Source organism: Mya arenaria, chromosome 17, assembly GCF_026914265.1.
Source record: "Mya arenaria isolate MELC-2E11 chromosome 17, ASM2691426v1".
Classification (NCBI taxonomy): Eukaryota; Metazoa; Mollusca; class Bivalvia; order Myida; family Myidae; genus Mya; species Mya arenaria.
Window position 1 is genome coordinate 30,854,434 of NC_069138.1, and position 12,574 is coordinate 30,867,007.

Sequence of the window (12,574 nt, forward strand, 5' to 3'; positions counted from 1 at the left end):
TTAATATAATTTTATTATTAAAAGTACTCGGTGAGATATATTCGTTACACTGTTAGTAGCTCGGGGGGGGGGGGTATGTGATATACACCCCCAGTTGTTTCATACCATGCGAGAGCGAAGCCACTGGGGGTGTATATCACATACCTCCCCCCAGCTACTATCAGTGTAACTAATAATACAGTCTGGTAGATATATGTATATTTGTCACAATTTACTTGTTCGCCAAACATCAACACATAAGACATTATATACTTCATGAATTCGATCACATGTCATGATGGCCTACTTCAAATATGTAGTATTTGGAGTACAGGATTTTGCAATGGTAACATTAATATTTTCACGTTTTGATGTGTTAAGGAGTAAGACAAATTGTACAAAGAATTATTTTATCAGCCAATTGTTCAAATTTCGTTTTTATCAAAAAGGACATCATAGATATGAATATGTTTATCTGCCAGACCATTCAACCAGCAATGTCTAGAGATCTCTGTTGGCTTCGTGAAAGCCTTGTTTCAAATGAGAAAGTCATTTCGAAATTAATGCCTTAAATTCACCTTCTGTCCATGACAATGTAAGTTTCTTTATAACAACAGCTAAAGTCACTGCAAAGTCGAAATAATTACTGCTTTAAAGAATTTTAGTAATCATTTGAGCCTAACAGGGAAATCATAGTCTCAGAATGAATATAACTATAATTAAATTTCACATATTTAAGAAGCACGAGAAGGTGTTTCACAGATATCATCACTGCTCCAATCAAAATGGTTATTAACACAATAAAAACTATAGGGACAAAGCCAGTTGTCGAAAAATAAAAAATAAACCCTGTTCACGCACAAGGCAAGGGCCTAATCGACCCAATGAACAAGAAACAATGACGCATGATAAACACGACATATATCACATCTGTTTAGCCTAAGAGTAATGTTACACTCGGTGGTCAATGACGTCAGATAGAGAGTTCATACTGTAATTATAAGTATCTCTTTTTCCTCGAGTTTCAGCAAAACACCCTGCGCGAGGGTTGGGATGAACCTATCTTACACGAGCCGCTATGGTAGATGCTTTTTCTCCCACCCCAGTTAAAAATAATAAGTAAAAAATGTATTTGTTTTGCCGAAACTCTTTTGTGCTTAGTGAAAATAATTGCGTATGGATATGCGATAATTCGTGGTTGTCTTGGATATGCGCGCAGGGATTCATTTTTTTGTTAATAGTCAAATCGATCTTTAAATAGTTCTAAGGAGAGTGAAGCATCATTTCTTGAAAGTTGGGTGAAAACTGTTTTATGGTGATATTTGAAGGTAAAATAAATTAATTAAATAAATATTAAAAAAAATCACTAAACATCAACACGTATAACAAATCCGAATTCCGGTTTATTTTAAAATTGGCGTGTAGCTAACTACTCGATTAAATCATATGCGTGAATGCGTTATAAGGGCATTTCCCAAAGAAAATCAATGCATACCAACGGACACATGATACGTGTTATTTAAAAATATTAATACGAACGAATGATTTCGTTTAAAGTAATTGAAAATAACTGAGACAATAGTATCCATGTAAACTTTCACACATGGAACTTAAAAATGTACAAGTACGGGAAAACACTAAAACATGTCTTTCGAAATTTCATCTTGACATGTTGTTGATGTTTTAACGGTACGATCAAGCTAAGATGGTTAAGCTTCTCGAGGTCTGTTCCATTTTGTAAAGTAAACAAACGCTGATGTTGTATAATAAGTCTTAACTTATATCAAATTAACGAGAATCGAACAAAGATAACATATTCAAGAAACACATTTTAGGGATATACCAGTAAATGCGATCTTGATTTCCTAATTAAACTCGCATTTCCCACAAGAAGGTAGGTTTAGCTTATTGTGTGAAGTGCAAGCTTAGCCTGGGCCCATTTTCTCTAATAATTTAGTAAATCTACTCGTAATATAGCAAAACTGGTGAGACATAAGAAAAAGAAAAGTAAACTTTTTATTGCGCTCCTACTCCAAACACTCCAACACATCAGACGTTGCTTTGATGACTTCTGTTATGAAAGAGGTAGTTTTATGGTAAAATTTAAGGCACCAAGCCTACTGTTTTTGAAATAGTTTTCATTGTGGTTAAGGTAGTTCGCGTTAATTATTGTTTTCGAGACTGATGGACATAACAAGCATAAAAATGTGTGATAAACATAGTCATCTTTATATTGTACACTTTCCGAAAGCGTTAAATATCTGTGAACTTCGGGCGCTAAAGATACTCGACAGCGCCAACACTAGAGCAACAGCGCCACCACACTAAATATGTGCATATTTCCTTTTTCAGAAGTGCGTATTAGTTGTGTGGTGTTCCGGCGTAAGCATTATACATAACAGTTATAAGTGCATGCGCCAGAATGTTAATTCGTGAAAGCAACGAAGTGTACTTGAAATGCCAGCAGATCTCAAAATATGCGCAAATCCGATTTGGGGTAAAGGCTATTGGCACCAAAGTTTTCACAATATTTTAACATAACGAAATCGTAGCAAACCTTCAGTAAAAATGTTCTTACACGGTACCACATTCTCCGATTTTCGAAATATGTCCGTTTAATAAAATTATCAAATAAAATACAAATCATACTCACGTATGTAGAAAAAACACAAGGCACAACTGCACCACGGAAGTGTCGACAGCTCATTGTCATTGCACCACCAATAAGTGGTGGATCTGGCGTGAAGTGGCCGTGAAGTATTAGTACAAGGAATATTATATCATTGAAACAAGGGAAGTAGCTTTTGATCGATCCTAAACTGATTATAATAGAGTTGCTTTTCCTTTATTGTAAAGAAGTTAAAGAGATCTCATAAGTGAAATATTTGCAAAATACTTTAATAAGATGTTCATTATTTTGAAGTATTCCCTAATTGTTAAATTAGATTATCTGATCGGTTAATTGTCAATATTGGATAAATATTGACCAACTAGTAATCAGTTTTGAGGTTTAACGAAGCCAAAGATCAAACCAGTTTTATCCAATCTGCTCTTTACAGCAATTTAAGATGGCATACAGACCAAAATCCATAAGAACGAGCAGTTAGTGCCGCTAGGCGTAAAGAGTTGAGTTTGCGGAAAACATCAACAAAATTTGCGTGCCAATTACAACGATTTATGATAAAACATAGACGGAGGAGCAGGTACCCCGGTGAAGGAGGCTGGATCTGTATTTAGAAGAAGAGGCCTCTATGGTCCAGTAACAAACGGCCAATCATGGCGTTCCAGCTTCACAAGTGATCTTGAAGCAAACAATAATTTAGAGCATTCGTACCTACGGTAAAAATGATGAAATCATGCTTAATAAGAGTTTCTTAGCACAAAATATGCTCACATCTTTGTGTTGTATACATTATCCATTTCATTTGTGTCAAATAATAAAACCTACGAGTTGCTCCATTCGAGTCTTGGAGGCATATGATATGGACCAGTAACGACATTTGACCTGTTACCTTTTTTAACGCCTTGCCCCCTTTAATCTACTTATTTCAAAACCCTATATTAACCAAAAATACATATTTATACTAGTCAATTAAGGTTGTGTTTTAACTTTTTAATAATTTTCCTTTATCCGACCATGCAACACAGATCAGCGAGGATCCATTATTCTCGCTGATTTGTGTTGCATGTGGGACCAACAAGTGGATACAAATATCTCTGACACACCTTCCCATCCTCTCTGAACGTATGGCGGATAATATGGACTCCGCGTGGAAAAAACTGTTTACAATCGGAACACCTCGGCCAGTATCCAACAGGAATTAGTCTCGGAAATAATATGGGTTATTCGAAAATAGTCCATCATGGCCGACCAAGGAGATGTTCAAACAACCATGCCATATGCGAAACTAAATGGAAATGTCATTTATTATTAGTGGGTGGGATTAAGTCTGCTTCCAATTGATTGATGCTGAGATAGTAACAGTGATCAGTGGCAAAAATTAAGAACACAAATACTTGATTTGATTTCTTTAAAATACAAATAAGTCTGAATCTGACTTTACTTAGATTGATAATACGTTAGACTTTCTTAACTCAGTGTATTTACAAACTTTATTTTTTATAATTAAAATTTACATTTCTTTAATGAAGGACGTTTGCTTTATTTGTCCGTTCTAAAACATACTTTTTCTACAAATATAATCTATGACTGTCAGTGACATATTTAAATATATTTATTCATCAATATTGTAGTGTGAGTGTTGGTAACAATCAGCTCAATGTAATGGCACAAAATTGGATGCCTGTTCACTAATATAGGTGTAGTTCTCTAAATAAATTAACTTATCATGCTAGTGGTCTAGCAAAAAGGGTGTGAACACATAAACCAGCACACATTTTTGTTAAGGTTAAATTCTATAATATCAAACGATGGTGGTGATGCAGAAACATTGAAAATTGCTGACACTTTTGCTGTGTTCATGAATTGCAGATATTTAAATTTTAATCTTATCATTATTTTCAGAGGGCAGTATGGTACCATATGGCGGCCGGCTCTGAATTCCTGGCTTGTTCTATTGAAAAATGGCAAATGAGGTAATGGTTGTGCTATTTTCAAAATTCGGACACTACTTCAAAAATCAAGTACCCCACTGGTTTTAGCCAAAAAGTACCTGCATGTTTGTACAATTATTCAACAAAGAATGACGGTATTAAAATATCAACATTGTAGTGGAATTTCAACATGATAACAATTACATTTTATATCAATTCATAAATTTGGTCCAAAGCTTAAAGCTGCTCTCTCACAGATGGACAGTTAGTTCTTCTTGGTCATTTCTCAAAAACCTTTCAATTGATATCAAAGGGGTAATGGGGGTGATTATCAAATTAAATGTACACAAATATGTGGCTTAAAGCAATAGCGATAAATTATTATTTTTCGGCAGTTTTCCAAACAATTGAAATCTGTTTTAGTATGCATGACCTTTTATGACTAAATTAAAGGAATTTATACCAAATTTTCAAACTTGAATATAAAAGACTGTGATCTGATATTATTTCCGCAGCCTTATATCACTGGTTTCTAGACATTTGCACAAGAATTGCCAATTGGCTCATCAAAAGACAAAAATAAAAAAAGGTTTCAGAACAGTAAATCTGTGAGGATACAGCTTTAAACTGGTGTGGCACTTAATATTTTGTGAATATTTTTCTATGTTATTGTTCAGGCTTTTAAAATAATTGGTCTGAAAATCTCATTCCTATTATTTCTATTGTATTTTATGTTTTCTATTTCCGGCACTGGAATGTAATCAACAATGCCATTTTACTGAGGATTGACCTGGAAAACATGTAGCACAACTGCAAAGCCAACCCGGAAGGGAAAATAAGTGCAAGAAAGAAACAACGTGGAGCAAATATTTATATGACTTAATACATACTGATGTGAAGTTGCAGATAAAAGTCAACTAATGACCCGTGTTTATTAAATACAAAACGTAACATTAAACCTTCCATGCCTGAGGCAATACAATCCGAAGCCGGCAGTTTACTTTACAACCTAGATAGAGTCAGACTCCTTAATTATGCTTGGTAGTGCTACTCAGTGGTGACCCTCATGCAGTCAACTGTTTTAAAATATATTTTTCAGAGTATTTGAGTGAACACATATTTTATCACTGTGGAACTTTTTTAACAACGGAAAGTGCATATATATATATATATATATATATTTATTCAACTGTGTAGTAAAGATTTTTTTCTACTCTTAAAGCGGTTGTCCTATGAAGGAGGGAAGATAACTGCAAAAACAGAAACAGATAGAATTGGCAGACCAAATAAAGGAGAACTAGTTTGTTCAGTTCAATTGTAAATACTTCAGAAAATCCTTTAATAGGGCACATTCTTAGAAATGCCACATTATAAATTGGGCTCTTTAAAATGTAAAAGTGATCTAGATGATAAGCCTAGGTGTCTGCCTCAAATCCAAGGTTGTGGGTTCAAGCCCCACCAAGATACTTTCTCATGGCCTCAGAAAAAGGATGTCCGTACTAGGCAAAAGACTTGAGAGTAATTTTGTAAGCTTTCAGCTTGCGTAGCAAACTGAAATGATTAGGCATAAAATAAGATACCAGCTGACTTGCAAACATTTGTGGTAATTTGTTTTTCAGTCTGTTGGAATGTTTATAAGAAGTGATGAGCATTCCTTACTGCAACGAATATTTATTTTATTTATTAAGTTGAATTTAACGAACACATAACATGACTTTTGATTTTACTGATACATATATTTTTCATCGATTGTATGGATGTATTTTCTAAAATGATGTAATAAGAGTTATTCTGAATTTCCGTTTCTTTGTTTGAATAAAAAGTGTTCAGGTTTTGGCATAGCATAGTGTCATCATCCTTGTTGTGTGCAAATAAAAAACATCCAAACAATGTAATAAAAACCATACGGTCAAGCCAAGTACTCAAGAGGCACAAGGTTATTGCCAAAGAGACCGGTAATTTATTCAGACAAATGCAATGCATAGAAAGATCTATAACTCTGACGCATAGTTACGCTTTAGTTCTCTTATTGTGAGTTTCTGGTGAAGACTGAGACATTCAGTATTGTTTTATAATGAAGATTTGATTTTGTATTGGCAACTTAAAGCCATGAATGAGGGGAACAAACAGAAAGATTTTGAAGTCTCTCAAAATACTAATCCACTTAGAAGAACTAAGCACAGAAATGAAATTTAAAAATGAGAGCAAAACCTAAATTATACTCAATATAACATTGGATTGCATACAGATGGCTCTGTTATTGCTGGATGAATATTTAATATAAAATTAAGGGACATGTTGATCAAAACTGAAAGTTACTGGAATCATACTTGTTTGTATTTTATGGAGTCAGACATTAAAAAGAGTCATTATGTGTGAACAGTGATCAAAAGGTGTATTATTCAAAATAGGTCTCTTGTTAAGTATTATTGAAAAAAGTTATGGTATACATTGCTGAAAAGCTTAATAACCTGGCTTATTAATATTATTTTGTTTAAGGCTTTTATTTACAAAAAAAAATGTTCAATTGAGAATATTATCAGTTACTGTTTTGGTGTTGTGTTTTTTAATAAAAATGACAATTTACTCATAGATAATAGGACTAATAATTATTAAGAAAAATATTATGTGTATGGAAACTTTTAATGAGTGGGTTTATATTCACAGCCTAGGAAGAGAAATGAAGCATGATCTGCCATGAACAAGTACAATTTGAAGACAAGTTCTGCCAACTTAGCTAACTCAAAATTTTGTCTGCAATCCCATGAACCGTCAGCGTTGTATGGTACCGGTACTCTACCTATTGAACTAAATGGGTGGCTAGTCACCGCCCCTACCCAACCCCATAGAACTGTTTACACAAAAAACATTCGGTTTGCAGTCAAAATCCAATAATGCTGTAGCAAAGGCACGCATTGCTATCAACTGATAAAGCTGACTGGGTGTCAAGCTCAAACCCACCCTTCTACAACCCCGAAAGTTAATCCGATGTAATGATTCATGCATGCCATGATCCGTATGATCTTTTTAATTACTGTCAAGTACATTATCTGTGTGCTCACGATTTTTCTAGAGGGAACAAAGTGCTTCAGATAAAAGAAAACATTTTAATGTTCAAAAACGAACATTTTTTGATGTTACAATGAATATATTTTCTTAAACAAGCACTTTTAATGCAACACAATCCATCTCTTTGTTGTTACAATGGGCATTCTTTGCGCGGATTGATAATGGTGTTAATCGCCGGCGGCCTCATCGCACTTTCGTATATCTTTACTACTATTTACGAAGTCTATCTCCGAAAGCTTGCCGGAGATGGCCGAGTTGTTACGATTGGAAATGTTTACTCAAAAAATCATAGGCCAGTTTTATCAGTTATTCTCGAGTGCCATACAAGAGAATGGCCTCTTGAACAAATCAGACAGGGTATTTTAAGTGAATAAACGTTTTGTTTCAAAGACATTTTTTGTGTTTACAACACTATTTTTCAGGGCAGCATATCACAGCGATAAATTGAAGGAGTGCCAGAGTCGAAGATGTTTACCTGGAGCGAAACGGGTTACATAAATACAAGAATATTTCACCAGTGGTTGGTAAAAGTATTCATTCCCTACTGCGGTAAAGATAGGCCCGTTTTTTGTTCAACCACGGCAATAAACTATGGGGTCAACCTTGTTTGCCTTCCAGGTTAAGATACTCATAATCGTTAGCCTTTTGACGTGTATATTAGCAGAAACATATCCATGTACTGACTTAGAACGGAAATAATTAATAATAATTAAAAAAACTGCATTTTGTGAAATGAGCAAGACAAATGTAACGCTCCTTCGAGTTTTGGTCCTCATAAAAAGTATGTACATTGTACAATACACTTCGCTACCTTCTTACATTGAATACCTACCTATTATTGTTGACTCAAATCTCGATACTGACGTGTTTGTTTCTTTGTAGGTTTTTTGACTTTGGAAGGGCAGAGCTGCAAAGATAATTGAAAATCTTGAACATCCCTTTTATATAGGAAACCAAACGAGTCCTGCAATAGACCGATTCGCCATAAACCAGACCACGCCGGCTTCGGTCAAGAGGGCTCCAGGGGGGCTTTTGAAGTATCTGGTCTTTGCTCCCTGAATTGTGCGGCAGTTCATCAGAGCCAAATTATCCTAAAGGACGCAATTCTTAAGAAAACAAGTAAGGAGCAGAGAATAAACCGAAATGAAGCAGAGAGAAAACACAGTGTGACATCCACTTGCAAGATCAAATATTAAAAATAAAACCGTTTAGAATCAAATAATCTTTAGCAACTTTATAATCTTCAAACTTGAATTTGTCTTTTTAAACAAACGTGTTTAAAACACTCAAATCTAAGATAAAACGTTCTTGTGGCTACAAAGGATTGGCATTGTGAGGTATGAATGCGACCTCATCAGCGCACTGGTTCTGAACTAAAGACCAATTGCAGATTCTACAAAAAGCTTATTTTTCAATGCAGAACTGTTATTTTTCATCACACTTACTTGCAATCATCGCCATTAACTTGTTGTTGTTTTTTACAATGGAATAACAAATCCGCTTCCAATTAACAGAGAATATATCTTTATTAGCACCAATCTTGTCTTTCCAGAACAGTTAATTTTGTCTTAATCTTCATTAAACAGAGTTTTGGGGCAGAGAAACGGATCTTTTAAAATTATTACAAAACATATATGGGAGGCTTTCTGTTTCCATTGGTGTCTGAGCTAGCTGGTGTGAATCCGGAAGTAGCGGTTGCACGAACAATTTTCTTGTCATCATCACTGTCACTGGTGACATCATATTGCTCAGACTGGCGTATTGTATCAGAATTAAACTCGTATTGTTTTTGGCTGTTCTTTTCACATTCACAAAACTATCAGAGCGTACTTTTTTCTGACACTGTCTGCTATCCACTCCATATCCTCTTTGATGTCCCTTTTGAGTTCATCGAAATTTGAATTAAAAATAAAATCTTTAAACTCATGAACGACTTTTGTTTGTAAACTAGTGCCCATTGCTTTCACTATTCTTTGTTCCAATATCTGGCTCACTGTCCGACATATTTCACTCACGTGATTACCTGTCTATAAGAAAGCCTGGAGTAACGAAACCACGTCGCCCACTATCGTATAAACCCAAACCGTGCGTTCCCGCTAATATTCCTACGTCAAATGACAAATAGATAAGTCATGCAGACTACGAATCGTGGGTTTTGAAATGGTAAAAAATATATTTAATATTCAAGGAATCCATGTGGCATCAGTCCGGAAGACAGTAAATTTCGAGTCCAGCAGAAATATTTAATGAGACATTTATAAAATTGAGTCTGAGTGCAGTTGTTGGACTGAATTAAAAGTATAACAACTATAAATTGTTTGCATCACTCAGACTTAAGAAAATGTATATATATATCTGAAGAAGCATTCTCAAGCTAAATTATACGGAAGGCATTCTGGACCACTACTTGGTACTTAGCATTCATTTATCAGGAACCTGTAAAGGAACAAAAATCAAAGTCAATCAAACGCCAAATTGTATGTTAACCATATACAAGACAGCAAACACAAAATTGGTTCATGCATATATCATTATCTATTTTTAATCCTTTCTAATGCTTGGGCCCTCAACAAAAGTATTACGACCCAGCCCTGTTTGTTGCTATTTCCATTTGTATTTCAGGAGAAGAAAGTGCACAAAGTGCCGATATCCATGGCTGTTTCCTTCCTTCCCTTCCGATAAATGCTTTCAAATGGACTCAATCCTGTTGTCAACTCATATAATAGTGGTCATTGTTTCCCTATTATTTAGTTTAAACATTACATCTATAAAACGATTGTGGAGAACGTTATGCTAACTCATACTAAGTCACTATCGTTTGCGAGAGAGTGTTCTTGTGTTGTGTTGTGTGGGGAGTATCCGGTGAAAACCCACTTGTCCGGCTTTGTGATTACTAACCGAACTCACACGCGTCCAAGCCGGGAATCGAACCCGGGAAGCCCTTGTGAGAAGCAAGTACGCTTATTTGGATGTAGAAAATGCTTCGTGTGTGCTTGTTATTTAGTTATATAAAATATACTGAAACATACTTTTGAAAGATAACATACCACTTAATACGTGAATTTAGGATGCCTGGTGACATCATACTATTTTGGTATTACATTATATAAAAAACTTATTTGTTTCTATTTTTGTCTTAAATGATTTCGTTTATTCAAACAGTAATTACAAAAACGTATACAAAATGTATACAAAACGTGCAAAGTAACATTTATACGTACATGTAAGTTTTATACTGTATCGTTTTAAATGTTGTAAAAGTGAAAGATACTTGCTGATTACTAATCTGCAAAATAAATTATCAAAACTACGGTAAACGTTAAGTTATCACGAGACACCTATACTGGTTTAAAGATGAAGGTCGTCCTCATTTCTTGTCTAAGACAATTAACATTTAGAACCTTATCTTATATTTTCGTTGTGGTCTCGTGTAACTAGCCGGCTCAAATAGGAATTTGTTAAAATGCATTCATAACCTTTCGACATTAAAGCTATATTTGGTTTGTTGTACCTAAGTACTATTTTAGTCACTTTTATCAACGAAAGCTATGTTGTTGTTTTTAATTTTGTACAGAACAAATATTCTTCAAAGCTTGTATTCTCACTATTTTTCACTTATAGTTTAGAAGTGATGGGGGGGTTTCACAATTATAATAGAAAGCAACAGCTTTGGTTTGAAAAAGAAATCATGTGAATGTGAATAGCAGCAAGGTAAACTCGAACATTTGTTCCTCTTGGCTTCTTGTATTATCCATATAGAAATAATCTTGATTTTGAGAACGTTAAGTAGAGTACTTTGCAATAGCAGTATATTTAAAGGTCTGCCCGGTGCAATAAAATATCAAAAGCATATTTAAAGATTAACAGACTAAAAAAGTTAACAAATTGGCAATACACAAATAGAGCCGGGTGCACAAAAAGGTTGGGTCGGGAAACCGGAAAGAAAAACTTTGTTTGTTTGTTTGCAACTTATGACAAAAAAGTTATTAGCTAAAATCAAGTTATTTTGCGTACTTTCTGGAGGTTTATTACATCAGAAATTGAGTTCAAGACAAAACCTAGCATGATCCAGTGTTTATGCGAAATATGTTTATAAACACAGGTAAATCATTCTTGTTGCACCTGTGTGCAGCCAAAATATTTAATGACAAAAGTGTGAAACATGTTACTTTGTTTAAGAACTTTAAGTCCCTTTTCGTCACTCGTGTCCCATATTTCTCATTAACTTTTTTTATAAACATGAACATGCACATACCCTGGTGTTTCATTTATGAAAATAAGCAGCGAACAACTGTTGTTGAAAATAGAGAAAATGAGGATTACAATTGTGTTCATAATGACCCTGTTTGGGCTGTTTTCACAGTCGATGTCTGTTGAGAACGAGCCTCGCTGTTCACAGTATGACTTTGTGGGCAAGGGTTTAGAGAAAACGATCAGAGCTGAATTAAAATTAGAAGAATTTAACAGGAAAATTGACGGGCTCATCGGTGACCTAGATACATTAGGGTCCGCAGTTTATGTTATATATATTAATTTGATTTTTTCGCCACCTAGAGATCTTTAGAAACGACAAGACCATATATCCATTAAAATGTTGAAACAAACAAAAACGTTACAGGATGGAATACCCAGAACCTAAAGAGTCATATCAACATATTCGTGTTTTACTTTTCTTTTTTAAAACCGATGGTGAAGACAACTAAAACCTGATATACACTACTCTCCAGTAAGTTTCCTGATAAAGTTTTTCAGAGTAGCCATGATAATTAAAAGTAAAATAAAGTACCCCTGGTGGAAATCGATTATATACACTCTTGAGCGAAAGGCGGACACCTATACCGCTCTACTACTGTCAACCCACATACAAACATACAATATAAAAACTTAACATAACATATGTAACAATACATAAACATGGAATAAAATATGGTTCGAATCACAACGCATGAGTTACCGTTATCAATATCTTACT